The following is a 22,349-nucleotide window of genomic DNA, read 5'->3' as shown; positions in this document are numbered from 1 at the left end:
GCACACCCTGTACTGTCCCAAATCTGCCCTTTTGGGGCATGCATGCCATGCTACTCAATATACTTTCTGTCTATCAGTCACCCTCAGGTCTTTTCCTGGTGTCTGGACCAGTCACATGGGAGGAGACTCTCCTCTCTGAAATTTAGATATCTACAGTGTCAGTATTTACAGATAATCCAGGCTCTTGTAGATCCTTGTAAGCTAATGGAAACAAACCATTTTAAAGCACCTCAACTTTGTTTGGAGAAGTACTTTAAGATAGAGCAAATCATGACCTAGAACTCACTGACTATATTGATTACGTCTTCATCAACTGAAAAGGGAGCCCAGAGTCTAGATGTGGAGTTCAGTAAGATGACACCACCTATGATTTCAGCTCTGAAATCTGCCGTAGTTATTGCCTAGTGCTTTTAACCTCARTCTTTATTCTCATCCCTCAGCAGATAGAACTCATCTGCTGCAAATGCAGCAGTAGATGATTGTGCCAGCCCAAAGTATTAAGAATTTTACTGCCTGCAGTGCCCTATTCTGCTTGATGCTTGATTGGACTATCTGGCACTGCCTTTTAGGCAGGCTGATAGAGTCTATGCTTTATCAYATAAAAGATACCTGAAGTCTCAGTAGAGACTTTCCTGGGTAATTTCATTTCCTCTCACTGCAGTCTAGAGTCACACAAATGCAGTTCATGGCAGCTTATGCTTTTCAGTGGCTTGTTGTCAGAAGGCACTAATGGCCGAAGGTGAACTGGCATGAATGTTCCCTTCAAAGAAGCACAGGAGACGAGTCATTCTCAGCYCAGATGTATCCTCTTGCTGTATCCGCAGCACCTCTACTTACAAATGCTACAGGCTGATGGCTTGATACCAGTAATGCTGCCAGATTCCCTTTCCCAGTATCACCCTGTACCTCATGTTGATCCAGTGYGTACCACTGCTTTATGATCTGTGCTGTCATAAATCTTACACTATCTTTATGCTTTAAGATCTCCATCTAGGCCCCCTGACTAATCCCACCATGGCAGCTGCCTTAGGGGTTCAYGATACTGTGTTACATGTGCAGAGCACAGGGATATTTCCATGGATCCGGGCACTTCCTGAGAGACTGTATCTCAGAAAGAGAAAGAAACTCAGCAGAGAKCCCATTGCCAGATGCCCAGAGGTACTGGCCTCAGTATCCTTCGCTGCAGGTAGTCTGTGACCAGCTTCACACCCCTTGGCAGCAACCACCCATGGGCATCATGAACCCAGCTTGCCTGTTGCTCACTTTCTTTCTCCTGTGTGAGTTTCAATCACTACAGACAGYTGATGGTGGTGCTAGTAGGGGCCCACTTGTGCCCGTTACCTGCCACAAGGCCCAGAAAGCATCACTGAGTGGCCAGGCAGCCCAGGGCATCTCCATAAGACCAGGCAGGGGATTCACTTCAGCACTGTGCTCAGTGCATTAGCCCCCTCCCAGACCTGGGCAGTTTAAGGACCCCTGTGAGTGCTGGAAGATATAATGACACTTCCCCTTCACAGGCTGGCCAGTTCCAGCTCATCAGCATTGCTAATACTGTATTGCAGCTGATCTCAATCCAGCTGGAATCAAAATGGTCTTTGAAACTATGGGAGCTGAATGGCTGGCAGCCCTCTTCTGCACTTTTGGACCTGTGAAAGTCATGGTGCAGAGTTCCTCCTCTTCAGTGGAAATCTGTCTGTCTTTTGTCACTGCCCGAATTGCTGCTTTTTTATTTCCTGAAATAACTGCTGCACTGAGATATAAAATGGTTCTGTTTCTCTCATCTCATGTAWGATAGTGCTTCGACCAGCTTGGTCTGTCTCCATCCTGCTTGTGATTAGGCTATACATCCACCTGGTGTCCAAAAGGTGAACTGATGGCCGTCTTTTGTTCCAAAAATCTCWGGCAGCATCTCCCTTTCTCTTTGAATAGACCTCTTCCTTGTGCCTGTCAGGGAAGGTTTTCAGTTTCTCTCTCCTTTTTTTTCCTTTTTTTTTCTCTCCAACTTTGCTCCTTTTCTTGGATTTATCAGCTGCCCTTCTATTCCAGGAAACATTTCTCAAAGATTAGATATCTTTACCTTCAAAAATACCACATGGAATGACATGTCATATAAGCAGGGCTCTCTCTTATCGAGGCACTTTTATTTTCAAAATTGCCAGGCAGAGTTTTTGGCCCTGCACATACCTGTTTCCTCAGCTTTTCTTCCCTCGGGTAAAAGGAGTATTTCTCTGGGGCATTCTGAATGGGGTCACAGTGTTCATCAACTCTTCCTCAGTTGTCCCAGTGCTCAGATTCTGCTTCTGGTAACTGAATCTCACTGACTGCTCTGCTCATCCTCCAATCAGATAGATAAACTGCTTGCCTTTCACTTATTTTTTTTAATCTCTGATCACTCTTTACAGCAAAATTGATGCAATATATTTGCATTTCCATTGTTTCCATGCTTTTGTAACATTTCTTAATCTGGAAATCCACCATTTCCCTGATCTGAGGACAGAGACCTGTCCTTGTTTTTTATTCAGAGGACCATTTAAAGGACCTCCAGCTGGACCTCTGATAGCATTCAAGCCAGGAGCACCCAGACCAGTCTATCATCTCACCTGTGGCACTCCCAAAATGTTTCTTCCTCAAAAGAGTGTTTCATGATCTGTGCAGGTATTATCTAGGCAGCATATCTTCTGCTGTCCAGGCTGCATCCCTGATTTACTGAGGCTGTTCTAGTTTTAGCTACGATGATTTTCCTTCCTCATTTGCAAACATATTTACTGTCTCTCATTCCCCATAATTAAACCGATGGCAATCGTGTTTATCTCCTGTCATAACAAATCCATGTGCTTTAGTTAGAATGACTGCATTTTAAGCTCAAATAAAAATTGAAGCCTTGCGCAGTCTTTTTCAGAAACCCAGCTCCTCGACAGCTAGAAAGATTAAGCTAAATCACCACTAATTAATAGAAAAGACTGCCGCAGCTCGCAAATACCCTTCGGAGAGCAATTTAGATAAGACCGCCTTGCGGCGCGAGCGGGCGCGTAGAGCCGCGGAGCCAGCTGGAGGCGCGGGTCGGAGCTGAGGGAGACGCGCGGGGGCGCTGCGCGGAGCGCGGCGGGGCAGCGCTGCGCCGGCCTCGCTCTGCCACACCGCGGCGGCGCGGCGGCGGGCCCCGGCGCGGCCCCGCCGACACCGCGCCGCCTTCCACCTGCGTCCAGGGCACCAGAAAAATAAAATAAAAATGTTTTAAATTAACCTCAATACGCTTGCAACTACAATTCTTTTATTTATTTATTTATTTATTTTATTTCCTAGTCTATTTCAGCAGGGAGGGGAGAGTTTCTTTTGCAGCAGGACGCTATGTTTTTCTTAACAAATCTTAACAACTGTAAGAGGCCCAGCCAGGCTGCAGCGCGTCAACGTGCAGAGGGTGCAGTGAGTGYTGGAAATGGTTTATTGCTGTGCCTCTTGCTATACGTGCTGCGGCAAGCTGCATTCCCATTGTCGGTGTTAATGGAAATATGGAAGCACCTCTACATCTACAAGCCAGCAGCCTATGTCCTATAATGCAGGGTAGGTGCCCAATGCAGGTCAGGAACAAGGTGATTCTAACAAATTTTTGCAAGACAAGCACCATCTCCTGAGAGTGTGAGGGATGTCTGGGGACCAGCAACRCCGTTATGTTCCCTCTGGGCAGGAGGCAGGCATGACTGTTACAATGACTCTTCCAGTCCACTGATCAGATAAATACTGAATTTGCACAAATGGAACAATGACTTCATGGAGCACTGGACCTAGTCCAATGCCTTTTCATTAATTACATTCAGATAAAGCATCTGCTCAATAAAGCAGGTATTATCTGCATCCTAAACTCTATGTTAGGAAATCACTTACCTTAAATGCCAACAAGCAGTGACAACACGYGTTACATATGTATTACAACACCGGTAGTAAAACTGACCAGTAAATCAGCATAGCCAAGACAGTACCACAGAGGTACGGAATAACTGATTAGGAGTTAAGCTGAAAAAGAAATAAAGCCTGGCTTAAGCCTCAGGCCAACCTGTGTTCCAAACCTTTTATTATCTTTGCAAATACAAACACAATAATTACATCAGCATGGGAAAAAAGCTCCATTTGGTTCATCTCCCCACCAGAAGGCTTACTTGGGCTGGAATTAATAAATACATCATAAACCATGCCTTCCCCTTTCCCTCCTTCATTGCCCAAATCCCTCAGCCTTTGGAAACAGCATTTATCAAGCATGAGTCTCAAAATGCTTAGCAAAGGTGGGTAGAAGAGTTATWGCCTCCCTTGTCTGCAGATGAAGCTGCAGGTCTAGCTCCGTGTGAGTTACTGAACTCATCTTGGAATCTCATCAGACCTGGCTAAACTCCGGGGGCCTWGCTGGTGCTTCCAGCCTACTGGAGCCCTGCGTTGTCTCTGCAGGCAGGTGGGGAGGCACTCTGGGTTGCCACTGACCCCAGGAAGCCCTGGAATGTGTCAGCTCCAAATGGAGAAGCCAGCTGGTAAGAGTGCCAGGCCCCCGTCGCTCCCCGTGAGGACCAGCACTCACAGCAGGAAGCCTGTTTAGAGGTCAGGGGAGGGAGGTGATGGAGGAGAGGAAAGATTTTGGGACTCAGGAGGCCCTTTGGGAATCAGAGCCCACTGACAAGTGGGAAGAGGAAGCTGAATGTCAAGAGAAAGGAAGGATGGAGCTGAGAGGATAGGGCTCTGTCTAGTATTTGCAGATCCCTCAATGCCACAGGCACTGGCTTCCTCCTGCTCATTCATGGAATTAATCTTCCTGAACTTCTCATGGGGAAGCAACATCTCTGTCTTCAGASAAGGAGCTGAAGTACACTGAGTGACTTACCCAGGGACACGAAAGGTAACTCACRACTGAGCAGGAAACCTAACTCTGGATACTGGAGTAAGGTAGATAAGAAAAAGAGGAGAGGCAAGGGAAAGGAAACACAAGAAGCTGCAGCTTTTAATGGTGGGAAAGCACTGGGGCCCTTGGGGCCTTCTTCAGACAGAATGAGATTATGCCTCTTGCCAAAAATATCACAGTTTAAAATACTGGCACTCTTACTTTGCTGCAAAGATATGTTATGGACAGTATTTGGTCTCTAAACCACAGCAAGAAACAAGCAAGAAAAACAAAACCAGTTCAAAGCTTACCTGGCAAGAAAAGTATTGACCCAAATCTCAACCACATGGCACATGGGATGTCGTTTATACTTACCTATACAATGGTATCTTCACAACTTTGTAAGTGTTTGGTGCGTTCAGCACTAGTGCAGATGACCTGACACAGGGCTCACTCCAACGGGAGTTGAGATTGCATGAAAGTCCCTGAAGAATGTGAGCATGGGAGAARCAATAGCTGCAGGGTAATAATGAGGAAAGCTGGGTCCAGCCCTCACCTCTCTAATACTGAGGTCATCTCACTCATTTAAGAGGGCTTTGGCACATGCAGGTGAAGGCAGCAAAGTCCTCTCCCAGCCCACAGTAACAGGAGCTGCTGGCACACCTGCAGACCTCTCTTATTTCTTCAGTATTTCGCCTGGTGGCCATCCTGGGCATTGTATGCGAGGGTGCAGTGCCTGTAGCATACGGAGTGCTTCACACTGCTCCATGAAGAAGGTTCTGCCTGTGGAGGGAGCTTCCACCAGCCTTGGAACAGTCGATTGGGGTTTGGAGGATAAAGCTAGACAAATCCATGGGAAAGGTATATTCTCTGGGACTGGGCAACAGAGGAGGAGTCCTGCTGCTAAACAGCATCTTGCCACAGGGCAGTGGCTATCATGAYTGCAACAGAATCAATTTCCCAGTTTCTCTGCAGCCCAGGCTTCTCTATTTCTAAATTATTTTGGTGCTGTAAATATATCTCTCGCCAGAGCTGCTTGCTCCATCTCAGAAAATTTTGTCAAGGAGATACGAGCAACCACAGTAGAGCTGGAAAGTGGCATCACAGGACAGGTGGCCCTGGACTGAGCTGAAGTAGAGGCTTGGGGCTGGGAGCTGCGGAAGGCCCCAGGGGTGGACAGAGACAATAAAGCCTGGAAGCACCCTCAGGGCCAGACAGGTCCTTTGCCTTKATCAAATTCTTGCTATGCAATTCTCTGGTCAGTCTGGTGGTGCCTGACATCCCCACAGTGCTCCTTTCCCTGGACCCCAGCTTACTGATTCAGAAAGGCTATAGCAAGCTTGCTTAATTTTTTTTGCTGGAAAATAAAAAGCATCTGCCCACTCACAATGGACTGAATCTTCCTGTAAGTCAGAGACCCTGCAAGCTGCTCGTACAAACATTTGCAGTAACACTAAGATGAAAGGAGCCGCATCTGGCTGACTCCACAGCCTGTTGTCTACAGGAGCACACAATTCATACCCTTTAGTTACAAAATAATAATGTGCTTTTAATTTGCATGGAATGAACCCAGGAAACTATAATTAGAAAGAGAGTTTTTGGAAATGCAGCAAGGAAATATTAACACAGTGCAAAAAGTAATATGAAGCTTCCAGTCCCACAGAGATGTGTTGTCTGAAATGTTGCATTAGCCAGTTTTTCTCTCTTAATCCAATAGGACTGAACCTCTAGATCAATCCTTTGTGAACATTTAGCCTCACTGACCATAAATCTTAGCTGTTTGACACTAAAGTTATTAAATTACATTTGTGTTGTTATATCATAACACAATGCTTAGCCATATATCATGCCCCCAAGGATAGCACAGAACTAGCAAATTATAAAACCAAGCTCCTCCCTCCAGACCCTCTTTCAAGCTGACAGGATCTCTCTAACCCGCTGGCAGCACTGGCCTGCATTTGGATTTGTGTTGGATTTCACTTAGATGTGTATATTACACATACATATTACATGGGTCATTAAAATATGGCTGCTTTTACAAGAAAAGACAAATTGCCAGCACTAGCACAAAGTCATTTCTTATTACAATTCTTAATTAGGATTTCAAAGGGAAATAAGTACAGGGTCAGAAATGTTGTGTCATGAGTAATAGAATGTTGGTAACTGTGAAGATAAGTGAGAAAAATAACCATAACTCTGAATTATCTAAGGTTTAAATTCCAGTGAACGGTCATGGGMGGGTCTTTGGAAGCAATCTCTCTCCCAGTACGGATGAAGGGATGTTTCATTCAGACATCACATGGATGWTGTCTAACAGCTCCTCACAGCTGATTATATGCTAAGGACAAGCTGTGGTTGCCTAGCAGCTTCTGCCAGCAGATTGACCTTTCCTGGGCTGTACCACACTTGACAGTCAGAAATCAGAAAAATCACAGTAAGTAAAGCAGTGCTTTATGGTGAATTACGAAGTCAGTGATTTACTTGGCATTTGAGATGAATAAAACCATCATCTCTTGTGTCAAAACATGTTATGACTTCTCCTTCCTGTTGGTCTCAGTTGCTCTAATACCTTGTTCTTCATTCTTGACTAAGGATGTTTTGGATTCCCAGTGGCTAAAAGTCTTCACAATTAGCTATAATATTTCCAGATTTGATTTCAGGTGTGGTGCCAKTATGCATAGGTCTGCAGAAATTGTACAATTGCAATAGGCACCTTTTGAGAAACCCTAGTAAAAAGCTGCCCCTATCAAAAAACATGAATATTGACAGTTCCTAACATCCAACAGGACAGTATCACACCTAACAGTTCTTACATCATTTTCTCATTGCTCTAGGTTTTTGCATGGAAACTTCTTGTAAAGTGATTTCTCTTACAACTTCAAAATCTGTACCAATGTTGTAGCAGAGCCTTCCCGATACTATAATGTCTTTCTAGTCATYAATTCTTGGGGCTTATTATGCGAAAGTTAGAAATACTTTTTTACCAGAAAAGCCATTTTATCAAGTGCATAGACATTTACAACCTGACATAATCTCTTAAAATCTGAATTGTCTGCAATGAAACAGACTTTTTTTCTTCATGAAGATGTCAGAGAATTTCAATTTCAGATAATATTTGCAACTCTAATGAGTTAGTTTCTTTCTCTAAGGAACAGGCAGTGATCTTCATGCTATAATAGTTCCAGGAACAATTGGAAACTATTTAGATAATAGCATAACGKTTTTTTAGATCAATATCACTTCCATGATGTGAAACTTTTGCCAGATTTGAGTATCTAAGTCACTCTCATCGTTTTTTCTTTTCTGTCTCTTTTTTATGAGAATTTYCCTGAAAAGTTCTTGTGCACTGAGAAAGTTCAATGCCACTGTGCACATTGTGAGACAACAAAAAGGAAGTTAATGAATAGAACCCATAATATGACATCTGGAAAATTCTAATGTTGCAGCATTATAGGGGCCATTCCTGTRTAAGAGACCACTTCCATGTATTTTGAATGCTTTACTTTGCAGGCTCTGAGGAATCCATGGTCAATGAGTCTGACRGCAGGTAACTCTGTCACATGAGCCCACTGAAGATGCTCCCTTTTGTTAATATTAATCAGTTAATATATTAAAGTTTTCCTTATGTGAAGGAAAAATATGAGTAGCTCTCCCAAACTATTCCTCCCCATCCTCATGATGCAATTCTGAGGGAGACATCTGTAGTCTGCCCCAAAGCTGTATGAGATTTATTAGTCCTGCACGAGTTTTGCGCATAGTTCTTTGCTAGACCCTACCCTTCTGCATTTTGCCTTTTTGATGTTGTTGTTGTCATCGTTAATGTCTTTGGGGAAGCTGCCATCTCTTTACCTGGTCCTAATAATCCCCCAGGTATGCATGTTTAAGTGCTATACATTAGCCATTGAATAGCTTCAAGGATTAGTATCATTACCTGTCCCACTAGTAACAGTCATTCAGAAAAACAAGTTCCTACTGTTCCTGCTGCCCAAGCTCTGCAATCATCTTGGGTCTGCACTCTGACAACCAAGCAGGAGCACTTGCCTGGCAAGGCCATTKTTTTAATGCATCTCTGTGCTGTTTCACAGTAATTTTTCTTGTAGTTTTTTCTTCCTATTCTCTCTTGTCACCTCTTAAAGCATGTGTAAGGTTGCTATTTGCTAAGATCACTTTTAAATAGGAAAGTCAAAAAATACATTTCCCAGTTCAGTAGCAGTTCACAATCTTAAGCCCCTCCAAATTACACTTAAACCCCAAAATCACTAGATAACGTAGCAAGCATGCTCTGACTGCATTAGATTTTTTGATCAGGGTTCATTCCAGTGCAGCGGGAGTCCAAGGGTGTTCATTTCTAAATCTAGCTGAAGGATCTTGGGGCCTTTGGGTTTGTCTCCCTACCGAGAGCCACAAGCAGCGAATGGCTGTGGCTCCTACCCTGCTTCCAGTACAGTGTGTTCCCTGTCTGCGAGGCTGAGGGGGTGGAGAGGCCTGTCCAGTTTACTGCACCATCTGTTAGGTTCAGCCAAATCGCTTAATCTTAACCAATTTCAAAGAGAATGAGGTCAAAACTTCAGAGGTGACCTTAACTCTTCATAAAATATTTGCTGTCTCAGATGTTATGAAGAAAAGGTTGTTTCAGAGGAGCAGGGATGACTTGCCAGGATTCTTCCTGACACTGAAATGCACTTCCTTCTCCCTCCGCAAATACCAGAAAGCTCATCACTCCTCTGTCCCTGTCAGAAGTAACAGCCGACCCCTTGCAGCCTCCCTTGGCTTTCTCACTGCTGCAGCTTCCATAGAACTCCATACCAGTAGGTAGTATACACATCTCCTCCTCCATATCTCATCTCAGGAGTCCCCAGGTGACATCTCTGTGCATCTTCAAGGTGCCATACATCCTACAAGCAGCTGGGACACCTTTTTGCCATCCCACCTTGATCCATCTGGGGTAGCATCTATTTGGGACCCACCAAAGCCATCTTTCAATGAATCCTTCCTTGTTCAGGCCTTCTCAAGACCTATATTCCAAGTGCCATTAATTGTGGCCTCCAAACACTGCCTRGCACAAAGTAAGACTGGGCCTCTCCTCTTCAGTGTTTCAGATGTGCACTCTTACAACAGATTACTCTATAATTTACTAGTATGGAAAATTTGCATTTCTACRTACAATACACTAAGGAAATCTTTGACTTTAACATATCCCCAGAGTTCATAAGATTTGTCATGCACTACAAACGAAAATCCAAAGCACTTAGGAGTACTTTTCTCTTTCTTCTGTCCAGTCAGGAGAGGAAAGCACAGAGTCATTCAGAGCTAGAGGACAGCAACCTTTGAGAACAGAATATGTTGCTAGAAACATTTTTCTCTCCAGCATCATCACCTGGTTCCTGTTTTWCAGCCTTGGCTGCTTCTAGATGTGGATTTCCCCCAAGTTCTGAGGGAGCTGGGAAACAGGAACATGTGCTGTGCAGYACATGAAGAGTGGGATTCAGCCAGCCAGGACTTTCACTGCGATGCTGGGACAGAAGAAGACAACAGCCTACTGAGGGCTTTGAAGGAACATTTTACAGACCTCTGACCTCYTCTCAGAAAGGAAAGATGTGAAATACTTTAATGTTCATATTATTTTGGAAGAAGGACAGTGCCTAAGAATCAGGAAAATTAGAGATAACCAGAAGCTTAAGTACAGTTGTGTTCCACTTGTGTGGGACAAAGAAACAACACATGCTGCTATAGCATCRGACTCTGGCTTGAAACACAGCTAAGGAGGACAAAGAATATTAGCAGAAAATCTGAGGGGGTAAAAGACTGTTTTCACTATCCTACTTAACAGACTGGTTCAAACCTGGATGGTTATTTGCCAGGCTTMTCTACCTTTAAAACCTTTCTTTCCCTGTTTACTCCTTCTTTGTTGCGAATGATGGAGAGACATCAGATGCCTGAAAGTTTGTCCATTTTTTCCATGCTCTAATAAAAGGCACTGCCTTTTCCTATAAGCCTTGCTTCTCAGAATAACTGAAAGCATGTTATTCTTTTAATTAATCCATTCAAAATGTCCTGAAATCACTGTTTCATGGTGGTTAGAGGACTTTAATAACTCCATCAAACAAATGAGCTTTCTGATTAAGCACTACATATACAAGCAGGGTTTTCCTCAAGAGTTGTTAGTCCTYGGTGACCTTTCTTAAGCTTGCTTAGGATATGTTAAAAAGAGTATGGATGCAATGTAGACTGCATGAAAAGAGAACTGGGGTGACTTGGTCTTTCAGTTTAGATGAGCGTGTAGGTTCAGCTACTTTGAGACTAATCAACTAGCAATGGAGAGGAAATGTTAAGTCTGGAAAGAGAACTTACAAGGGGGGGGGGAAAGCTTGTTCTAGGTGAAGAGACAGGGTGGGTTCCAAACAAAAAGGTCAAAGTTTACAACATACTGGCTCYTTTGGGGCCAAAATCTGGTACTAGCATGACCTTTTCAGATTATGTGACTTTTTACTTTCTAYTGGGACATTTTAACTCCTGCGGGAGGAGAGGAGTAGAAAAGAGATTTGATTTGTGTCAAGCCCTAAGTCAAAAAAGAGTCAAGAGGGCCACCACCACYAAGATCAAGTGGTGTTCAATGCAATAACAGAAAGATAAAATAACATTCCCCTGAGGGAACTGGGTTCTTTGCCTGTGGAACACACCATCCCTCCCAGACAAGCTCTCATGACTGCCATACTACATCAGCAAGTACACAAAGCTCATTGACTCCATCTCCTCTGGCACAGAGCTTGTGCCAGGACCCCCACAGTTACTCTGATTGTGCAGACTGCAGTGGAATGAGATCACTCTGTTGAATTTTGAGGAATGGCCAGCAGATGGGAACAATCAGATAAAGCCAATAAGCATCACAGAGGGGGAAAAAATCTAATTAAATTTTCCTGAGAAACATGGAGCTAAGGAAGACCTTTCTTTCTGGTGCTGTCCAGCCACTGGCTCAGCTCACCTGCATGCATGAACCATCACAGTGCTTGTATGAAAAATGGGTTTGGAGAGGTATGTCCTTTTAGCAATATAAATACAGACGTGCCTAGGTGTAATCTGGCAAACAGTCTTCAGTATCTCCTGGAAAACCAGTACAGGTGCCTGAGAGGTCAGTGAAACACAAGTCTTCAAAGCAGAGTAGTGGTTTTGGTCAGGCCAGCAAAGGAGAAGCAGGGATAGGTTAGGGAAAGCAAAGTTTTGTAACAGTGTTTTGGAGGACAGGAGTGAGCGCAACACTGTGAAGGGCTCCTCAGCCCTGCCACAGGAAGCGAGGCAGGAGCTGACCCTCATGGGGCCCTATCCTGAGAAAGCATGACGTGCGATCACAGCAGCACAAACTGAGAGAGGGAGACAGAGGGTAAAGGGAGTGTGGAAGTTTTCTTGCTCACCCATTGAGTCCATGTCTACTGACTTTCTGATGCTATAAAGGTGTCCAGCATAAGTGAAGATGCTGGTGCCAACACTGTAAGCTCTTTGAGGTAGGCACCATATTTTTGTCTGGTGTTTATACAGCCCCTATCACTGCAAAGACCTGACCAATAACTAGGTCTCTTCTAGGTAACTGGTGATTAGTAACAAATTAGTAACAATTAATAACCAGTAATAGCAATAACTTTGATCCCACTCATGATGGAATAAAACAGTGGGATAGGTTGTTCTTACTTGCTGCTACAGCATAATACTCATTTCTATTCCCTGTTCTCTTCTTGAATGCAACTTCATTTAAAATAGGATATCTTTGATTATTCCTTAAGGATCTCTATCCTGCCTGCGCCTGACCCTTTTATAAGCCTTCAGTACTGCTATGGWGATGTTATATCCAAATAATTTGTGCTACTTCGGACTGTAGCACCAGCCCCGACTCACTTGCAAAGTGCTCTGTCCCGATAGGGAGCTGGGCAGAGAGGGAGAGCCACAACCATGCACAGCAAATGCAGCCAACACAATGGGAAATTAGCCTCTTCCCCTCTTCTTCGTAGTGATGGCCACTCACTGCTCAGACAGACTTTGAGGACATGTACCCCTCAGGCCCAACCTAGAAAGGGTCATTTTGAGGACATCTCAGGCAAAAGTTTTTGCTCCAAAGCATAACAGTCAAAGAGCAACAAGAACTTCTAGTCCCAAATCTCAAAGCAATTTATGTCACCATTAGCTACATACAAGGCCTTTAAAAGAAGATGTGCAAAGGTTGGAGGTTGGTTCAAGGGTTGATGACAAGTTCTTCCTGAGACAATGACAATGTGCCCTTTAGGAGGGGTAAATATCATCATCACCACTTTTTAGCTGGGATAAAATGAGACAAGGGAATTCAGTGAACTTTTCCTCTAGCCCAAGGAAACCATGGTATCCATGTATCCACTAGGGAACATAGCAGCAAGCAGTACCTAGGGAACTAAGGAAGCTATTTGTCAAAAAAAAAGAAAGAAAGAAAAAGAAAAAAGAAAAGGTCAGAATTAGAAATAGTTCCTGCCCAAGTAACATATTACATCTGTGACAGTTTGTTCTGGTACTAATTTCCTGGCAACACTCACCACACACAATTCCTGTTCCCTGGCAATAACTAGTAACACTACCTGTATCTTTGCAGATGGTTTGGTGTTGTATATATCTTTCTCAAAGCAAGTAATTTGTTTTCTTGCTGGGATTTATTTGCCAGAAATTTTCAACTGTCAAAACAACCCCCTTCCTAGCTCATGACCTCACTGCTATGTACCCATTAGGCTCCTGTCCAGTCCAGAAAGACCATGGTGACATTCATTTCTGAGCACTGGCCTGTGCTCTCATGATGAAGAGCTAAGTTGAAGTTGGCTTGAGAGAAAAGCAGTCAGCTTGGAAGAAGACCTGGGAGAGGTTAGCTTCAGATATGTTTATATCAGCTATTTGTCTGRCATGCAAAAATGGGGTTCACGGGGTCAGGATTCAGCAGCTGGGAGGAAGAGGAGGGTAAAGAATATGGGGCTTTTTCTATCCTTTTATATATGTCTATAAAGTAAGTCAGATAGTTATTCTGGCTGGGATCATCCTCTTGGGAGAGCAATATGACAAAAAAAGTAAAAGAGCTGCATATTCTTAATCTCTTACATTGTGTTAAAATATATACTCTGGCTTCAGCTTCCGAGCAGGGAACAAAGACTCTCGGAGGAACGTTACAATATACCAAGAAGATCTGGGAGAGCACCATCGTCAGGCCTGGCACTCAGAGAGCCAGTCTCATCCTCAGGGCTGTGTGTGCCTGCGGGAGCAGAGGGGGCTGGACGTGACCCTCTTTCCTAGAAGGGTTTCATACAAACCCTACCAAAACAAACCATGCCCTTCCATTCCCACTATCAGCTGCGTCCCAGTTGCGATTTTCTGATAAAAGAGTTGATTTGGAAAAAATTACATCTCTGTCAAACCTGGAACAATTTGGGAGGGGAGGTTCCACTTGGATTGGTCTCCTAATRGAAAAGGGTTTTTTGGGAAGGGGTAAGGAAAAGAAAATGTTTTGAAATGGTCAAAATATCCCACGCCTGTGATTTCTGAACAATAAATCCATTTTCTGGTTCAAAATAATATTTCTTGTTTTGAAAATGTATGCTATTGAAAAAGAAGTATTTYTATAAAAATATTAAAATAATGACATTAAAATGAAGGGTTTGGAATTAATCAAAACTTGGATTTTTTTAACCCATCTGAAATATCTATAATCAGATTGCAGAGTTTTTTCCAGCTTTGATTTTTATTCCTGATTTAGGAAGGGCAGGGAAAAAAGTCAAAAATCCCATGAATATTTTCACAGGTACCAGGAAGACATTTTCCCACACCAGTCTATGATAAAATTCTTCCAATGCCAGCATATTACTGATTAGGTCTTTGTGCTCCTGGCTTCAGATTATCATCTTACAGATCACTTGAGGACAAAGGCACCTCTCATGCTGTGAATGATGTTTTTCCACACACACAGAAAGCAAATATGTTCCCAAGAAAATGTCTCAAGTAAAAGACTCCAAAATGAGAGAAAGTTACATTAGGGACCTCAGTTTTCAACTCCTGTGGCTTATGTCCTCAGATATCATGAAACTGGCTTTAAATTTGAGTGATTAAAAATGCTATCTTGAATTTATCTTTTTATTTATTTTATAAACTACATGGTGATGCTGTTTTCAAGCTTCTCAGTTGACTACAAGCACCAGAAACTTAGCTCCTTGCACAAGAAAGCTGAGTGTCTTCTGGAACCAGCATAATAATACAAATTCAAATATTCAGAGCTGATAGCACCACAGAGGCAGGCACACAGCTGAAAGTGGGGGAGAATGGCCCTCTGTATGATTTGCTCTAGCAATAGCCCTGGTTTTGGCATTGAACAGCTCTCTGTGAAGCAGCAGCCCCCACAAGCAGGCAGCCTCCTTGGAGATGGTACCTTAGGGTATCTCCTAGAAATACCTTCACCTAAAGACAAAAGAAGGATGAAACCTGCAAGAGAAGGTGTCACTTGTGAGTCAGTGTTTCCAGCTCTTTCCTAAGCCCAATCTCGCTTGTTTTGAAAGGTATGACAAGACTGTCTTTGAGTCCAATAGGTCCAATGTTAGTGAAAAAATGGGTCACCATCATGAATCTCAAGACAGCTGGCAGTGCTGGCTTTTAGCATGACAGAGCAGAAAGAAGATTAGATTCGTTCAGCTCTAGTCCCACTATGARAGAAAAGGAGAAAGAGGTGAGCCTGGGACCTCTGCACCTCTGTCTTGTCTCAATTTTTTCATCTTTAGTCAGAAACCAGAGTCGCAGGGACCCCAGTGGGATCATCAGTGATTTCGGTGCAGTTTCCTATCTAAATACTGGACCAGAGTGTAATTCGTTCTGACAATGAAGCTAGCTTATAGCAGTAACAAATAAATCTCACAGGTATTTAGCCAGCACTCAAATTTTATTTTTGTTCATAAAATATGCTACTAGCCTGTGACCATCTCAGGGCCAAGTAGCCTAAAGGATCAGATCTTCCTTTAGTTTCTGTTATAGAGCAGAAAAAAAGATGCTAATAGCCACTTACATACTAGAATAAAAGACAGTTGACGGAGGAAGAGTGGAACCAYAGGAAAAAGTGATGCCACAGTTTTTGCAAAGGGAGATTGTCGGGTAATTTACTCAGGCCTGTTATTTTATTGTTTTTGATTGAGGGTCCTTTGCCTCTTCAGCCTTTATGCAAAGAAAACGAAAAGAACAAAAAAATGTAGCAGTTACTGTTTGAAAAAAAGCTACAATTTACTGTAATGGACCATGGCCTCTCAGTTTCATTTTTAATTAATTTCCAGATCCAGGAAGTCCATTCATCACAATCCTGGAATGCTGGAAAACTCACTGAGGAACTACAAAGGGCAGGTAAAGCAAAAGCATTTAAAATAGTTGCAGATGAGCTGATAAGAGGTTCAAAGAAACAGTTAAATTTGTGTGCAGATAACTCAACCACAGTATCTGGAATGTATAAATATAGCACTTTTTTTTTTCTTCTGGCCTTAAAATTTGATCCAAGTCTGGGAGTTAAAAAGTCCCATTTTGTGTAATCAGGTTCTGGTTGAACATGATTGCTGAATTATTTTAAATTGAAGACACATGTCTGGATGTTGAGTTCTGTATATTATTCCAGGATGGTGTCCATTAGGTCTTATCCACAGGGGCTATCTTCATTCCTTATGCATCAGGATTAGCAAATGGTGAATCATGAATATTGAGACAGTGAAAAGAATGTGTTACTAGTTAAAGGGTGATTTTGGAAATTATCTTGCATGCATTATTCAAAACTTTTCAGTCTCTCCTGCATAGAGTCCCTACGGCTGTTTAAAAGTGTTATTTTAAAACACGCTCATACAAGGCATTTACATTCTTTCATTTTGAGTCTTGAATTTAGCATTGAACCAACATTTGCCTTAACCCCTTGTCAGTCCTAAAGCATTCTCAAGAGTATGAGTTGCTCATCTAATGGCTGYGTTGCCATATGCTGTCCTTTTATAATAGATCTGCCCCTGACCTCTGTGCTTTTTATACTGCTTCTTTTACTGGCAGATGGACCATTATATAAATTGAAACATATTTTCATGGATACTCCCTGTGGTAAGAGAATATTGTCTCATCAGCTCCATGGGGAAAACAACATAAAACCAAAGTTGAGTAGCTCACCTACCCATATGGTGGATGAAAACAGGCATCCTGATAGCATATGCTGTAGGCAATGATGCCCCCTGGATTACCAGAAAATCAAAGTTGTGAGGTATGACAAGGAGACTATTTTTTCTGCCTGGGCAGTCCRAATGTTCCTGTGGCTACCTTTCAACTTCTGAAGGACTGAAGTGGATGCTCTTTAGGTCCCTTTCGGCCATATACCACAGATCAATCATCACAGGATGCTCTGCCAACGTCTTTTTCCTACTACGCTTCCCTACACAGGGCTCCTGCAGGGAAGATCTCTCAAAGTCTTCTGTCAACCAGCTTCATTCACTCTTCATTAAAAGAGCTCTCTTTTTTTTCAAATCAAAACAAAATTGCCAAAAATAAAACTCTCCCTGTCATTGACATATTTCAGCTTTCACAACGTATTTGTAACAACTGTATTGGGAATCTTTTCCATCCGTTAATCAAAACTATTTGTTAAGTCATGCCACCCAACTTCTTCACAAGGGAAAACACTTTTGTGAGTATATGGAAGACCTGATGACAGAGTCAATAGTGATTCTAATATAACATTTCATGAAAATTGAAAGTCATCCCAGAAACCTACAAAAATGAAGTGGCAACAAAACTGAGTGTCTATAYGATGTGAAATGGATTCCTCAGTTTTCAGCGAGCGAAATGACAGTTTGTTGTGCAGATGAGTTTTTCTGATTCCATCGTGATGGTATCTCAACATGCCACCTCCCTTCCTTCCTCMTTCCCTCCTTAGTCATGCTGATTCTCCTGTGTTTTAAATCTTTCTTAAAGGAGGAAAACAGCTGGGAAACACATCCATGTCTCCTGCAAAGGTATGTGCCTTAAATATTTTTGCAAAGCACAACAACGTTTTCCAAAAATCTCTCACTCTTAAATAACACCCAACCTATTGTTCTGAGAGGAGCAAAGGTGGAGCTGGTAGCTGACATRTCTGAGGTCATTCGATAAATGGGTGTAATGAAGTAGTCATGGCTAATATGTGTTATAAGCTTAATAAAAACCTGAAAATCCCACAGAGAAGACATAATATCTGTAAAAAATGATAATACAATAATGAGTCTAAATCCTACAGCTTACAATAGTGTTTAACTGTTTTGAGCTATTACCATGATATTATTTTAGGGATTTTCATTACAGTAGATAGTTATATTAATATTACATTAAAGTAGATAGTTGCCAGACTTTGCTGATGCCTTACTAAGAAACACACAGCAGACACTTGTGAAAGCACTTCCCCCGACACATATAACTGGGTAATTTACAATATGGTTGGAGATGACAGTTTTAATTAAATTCCTTTCTAGGAGCTCATTCTGGCAGCTAACCTTGTACTGGAAAGAGCAGGGCACTCAGCTGCGTACTCCTTAGGACAAGGATCCAGGAGCARACTGTTTTTTTCTTGGTGTGGATATAAAAGCAGGTAAGTATTGTCTTACCTCTACAAGTTGGGAAAATGAGGCCCAGAGGTGTCACATGTCTTGAATATCACTAGCAGTGTAATACCGATAGAATTAGAGTAAAAATAGAGTCCCAGGCCTTGACACAGCCTATCTGACTCAGCTGTCTTATTGGTCCTTATCTTCCTCCTGCCATATTACTTTTTCATACTGCTGAGCACCTCTTCAGCCATATTAGTTGTGCTTTTAGGCAAGAACTGGGGAAGAAGCACCATGTAGCTTTCCTCAGCTCGGGGTAGCTTAGGACCTTGATACRTAAATTCCCTTCCTCATGCCCTCCCTAGTGAATCCCCATTTTACTGTGGCTCTCCAAAGGCTCACTTTGCCCATTCAGTTGTAGCCACATTCCTGATCAGAAAAAAGCTGAGTGGAGCCCAAGCTCCTCATTACCTGTTGCTGCCTTGCCAGAAGACCTCCTGAAAGACCAACGTTGCATACTGCACCAGCCTAAGGCCCACATTTGTCTCCCTTGATAGGACTGAAAAATGAAGGGACACTACTCTGCTTTTTAATTCCTCCTTTCAGCCAGTAAGGGCACAGTCTAGACCAATGGGAACAAAATATAGTGGGGYTGCTGCAGGAAATAGTCAACAAATCTCCATTTAATCCTTGGAGTCACAGAGCTGTGTTATCCTAAAAACCCCAAACAAAACAAGAGCCAAAGCCTCAAAACAATACAAAATATTGCTTAAACAAGAAACAGCTTATTCCAATAGGTAAACAGGAAGGGAACAAATTGAAGTTTATTACATTATGCTCCCATACTGATAGTGTTTCGTATGTGTTGTTATAAACCGATATTTACACAGGGGGTTAAATGTACTGATTCCCTCAAAACCAAATAGTTTGAGAAGTTCACTGTTTAGAATTTAAATGGGAAACAAACAAGTGAAGAAGAACATAAATAAGCAGGGCATATAACAAAATTTCRTCAGCAGGACCATACAGAGAGTCTCTTCATGCAGGCTTGGAACAAAGGGATCCCTCAATGGGAYGAAAGCTATAGGAAAGACAAGTGGTGGCCCTGCCCTCGTCCAGCCAAAGTGTAACCCCTCCTGCTCAAACTGATTTCAGACCCCATGCTTCCTGTGTAGAGGGGAAAAGAGAAGAGAAGGTGTGTATATACATATATATATTTATATATACACACACATTATATCAGTACGACTATACAGTGAGAATAGTCTCACAGAGTTAGATTCTGCAGCTGCTTTGTTTGGAAAACTGTCCTCACAGATGCATCTCCACAGAAATGCTTGCAGTAAAATATTATCTGCTCAGTGAAAACCTTGAGGTTTTTTTCCCTTGAAATGAATCTACCCTTTTTTATGTTGTGTGCAACATTGTAGAATGGAACTATGCCTCTTCAGTAAAAAAAAAGAGACTCAAAACCCTTAAACCCTAGTAATGGAATGGTGTCTGATTTTTAGCACCACTCTTGCATCCATATATATCAGCAAAGGATGTAGAAAATCCACTGAACACCAAGCACATCTCTCTGCYATCTTAATGTTTAATATTTCGTGTATGTATTTCCTACACATTTTCTGTGGATATTTTCTTTTTCGCTTTTAACAGTTGTAATCTCAGCTCATGTCTGCCTTGCTACCAAGTGACATAATTTCATTCTACCATAAACACACACATCTCTCCATTTGCAAGTAAGGTCTGAATCTCATAAAAATGAGCAAGAGGTGGATGGTGCTGCCCACATTCAAGCTGTCTGCAATCACTGCCCAAGATGTCGCTCTTTCTCTCCATTGATTTTACAGGTCTGGCAGCTCTGGAAAGGAAGCACAAATCTAGAAGTCATAGCAAGCAAATGGAGCCAAGGAACTAGAGCTGGCAATTTCAGTACAGCTCTAAGACACTTCACTTCCTTTGAAAAATGTTTAGCCAAGGTTGTCCAGACCCACTTCTCCTGGATTCTCAACCATCCCCTGGACATGAAGAACATCAGAAAACACAGGATTCAGAAAACTTGTTTTTACTCAGTCCTTCTTCATTCAGACACACTCACTTCTTCCATTTGATCGTGATGTTTGTTGTTCTTTAGTGAACCAGTCTATCCTTGATCTTGCTCAGCAGATGGCAGACAGAAGAAGACCTTCCAGGACAGATACTCTGTTGTTACCATTATAACACAACCTCTGGAGAGACAGGGCTGGTTCAGTCCCTCAGGACACCCAAGTCCACTGAGGACTGGCAGGCCATGCTGAGCAGACAGTAGTCATGCTGGAACTCCACTGTCTATACTACCGGTCATTAGAGCAATCCCTGACCAAATCACTTTTGCAAACAMCACCTGAGTGTAGTTCAGTAACTAGCACGGACTGTTCCTTCAACAGGAAGTAAGGGCAACTGTTATGGCCTTGCAGGCAGGGTAGCATGAGAGGAGGACAGGTAAAATRGGAATGGATTGTAGAGAGGAATACAGTAAGCAAAACAGGACATGTGGCACTGCAGAAAGTTTTCAAAATGTCTGCACCTTTTCCTTTTTATCTATTGGCTCTGGCACAGGTTTTCCATGTTAAAAAGGTTTATGTCTACCAGCATTTCATTGTATCTMTTCAAGAGACCAGCTCTACTTTCTGCCGGTAGAGCTGTGTGAAAAGTCACCTCCCAAGAGTGTTTTGTTCAGCACAAATCCTTCTCATCATCTGGCTTTCTGTGTTTCATTGAGCTCTACAAAATATGGACAGCAAGAATAAAGCATAACCAGGAGAGCCACAGAGCTACTTTTGCACTGTGAATCTCCTCCAGAATTGGTTGAGCCCATTCAGCATCGCAGCAGAGAGGTGGTGTGCAGCTTTCCTCCTTCACGGACCAAAGACCTTAGCTAGAGGCTATCAAAATCGAATGGACTTGAAATGAAATCAAATCTCTTTCTGTGGGTTTTGAATCCAGTGGCACTCTCTCTCTTGTGCCTCTAATAGATGCCTTCAATTAACACATCTGCCTGTAGGCTTTCTGCCTTAAGTTGAGGAGATATTTCTTGTTCTACAGTTTTGGAACTCCATATGCTGCTAACAGTAAAAGAAGCTAGCTCTAGAGTATGAATATCTGTGTTTTGTCTGAAGGCTAAAATCATTTAATTAGCTTTGGGGAATCCTGCAGTAGTCAAGTAGGATTTGGCTCTGTGAAGTGTCGAATCCCCTTTAAAGTCTATAGAAAATCTGGGATTACATTCTCCATCCTTCTTCACATCCCAGAAACACAAGTCCTAATTACTAAGGTCTACAATGAAACATTTTCACCATGCAGATACAACAGGAAAACTCACTATCCTAGCTGACTTAGCTATGCTGGCGAAACAAACAAACAAGAAACCCATAACCCCAAACAAACAAACATGTGGTAAGGAACGAAACCAGAAGAAGCCTACCCTTTGCCAGTGTAAATTAAGTCATCCCAGGAGGTGGCCTAAATATGCTAGCAAAAAAAAAAATCCTTTTGCCAGTATAAGCTGTATCTCCACAGGGGATTTTGCTGCTTTTGCTGGCAGAGCTTTTACAGAGTAAACCAGGGTGGCTTGATACTGCCTTGTAAGCACAACTGGTAAAAAATAAAGTATAATTATCATTCCTTTTGCTTGTCTGCCCTGGTCATTTCTACTCCTCAGCTAGATGCTTTTGAGACACATACATGAGTGAGGATTTAGAGCAGAATGGGGGTATGGGAGGCAGGGAGGAGGGCAGAGTCAAAGAGCAAGAAACTCCCAAACCAAGCATAAAATGGTAAATTAATAATTGTTTCTAATAATCCTAATTAGTCAACCATGTGTTGTTATCAATATTTGTCTAATAAAGCCACAAGAGCCTTTCCATTAATAA

The 22,349-nt window shown here is 42.5% G+C and overlaps 1 long non-coding RNA gene across 1 annotated transcript in view; it reads left to right on the top strand.

The window, feature by feature from the left end:
• Positions 1 to 22,102, top strand: part of LOC146594431 (uncharacterized) — a 32,363-nt gene extending 10,261 nt beyond the window's left edge. Inside the window, exons 2-4 of the long non-coding RNA XR_014896199.1 lie at positions 16,171 to 16,237; positions 18,364 to 18,479; positions 20,289 to 22,102. This is a non-coding gene — a long non-coding RNA (uncharacterized LOC146594431). The remainder of the gene's footprint in view (positions 1 to 16,170; positions 16,238 to 18,363; positions 18,480 to 20,288) is intronic.
• The last annotated feature ends 247 nt before the right edge of the window (positions 22,103 to 22,349 follow it).

This window comes from Rhea americana, unplaced genomic scaffold (genome assembly GCF_003343005.1).
Source record: "Rhea americana isolate MKP2758 unplaced genomic scaffold, rheAme1 scaffold_26, whole genome shotgun sequence".
In the NCBI taxonomy this organism is placed as follows: domain Eukaryota; kingdom Metazoa; phylum Chordata; class Aves; order Rheiformes; family Rheidae; genus Rhea; species Rhea americana.
Note: the sequence above shows the minus strand (reverse complement) of the source record. Positions and strands in the feature narration are given on the sequence as shown.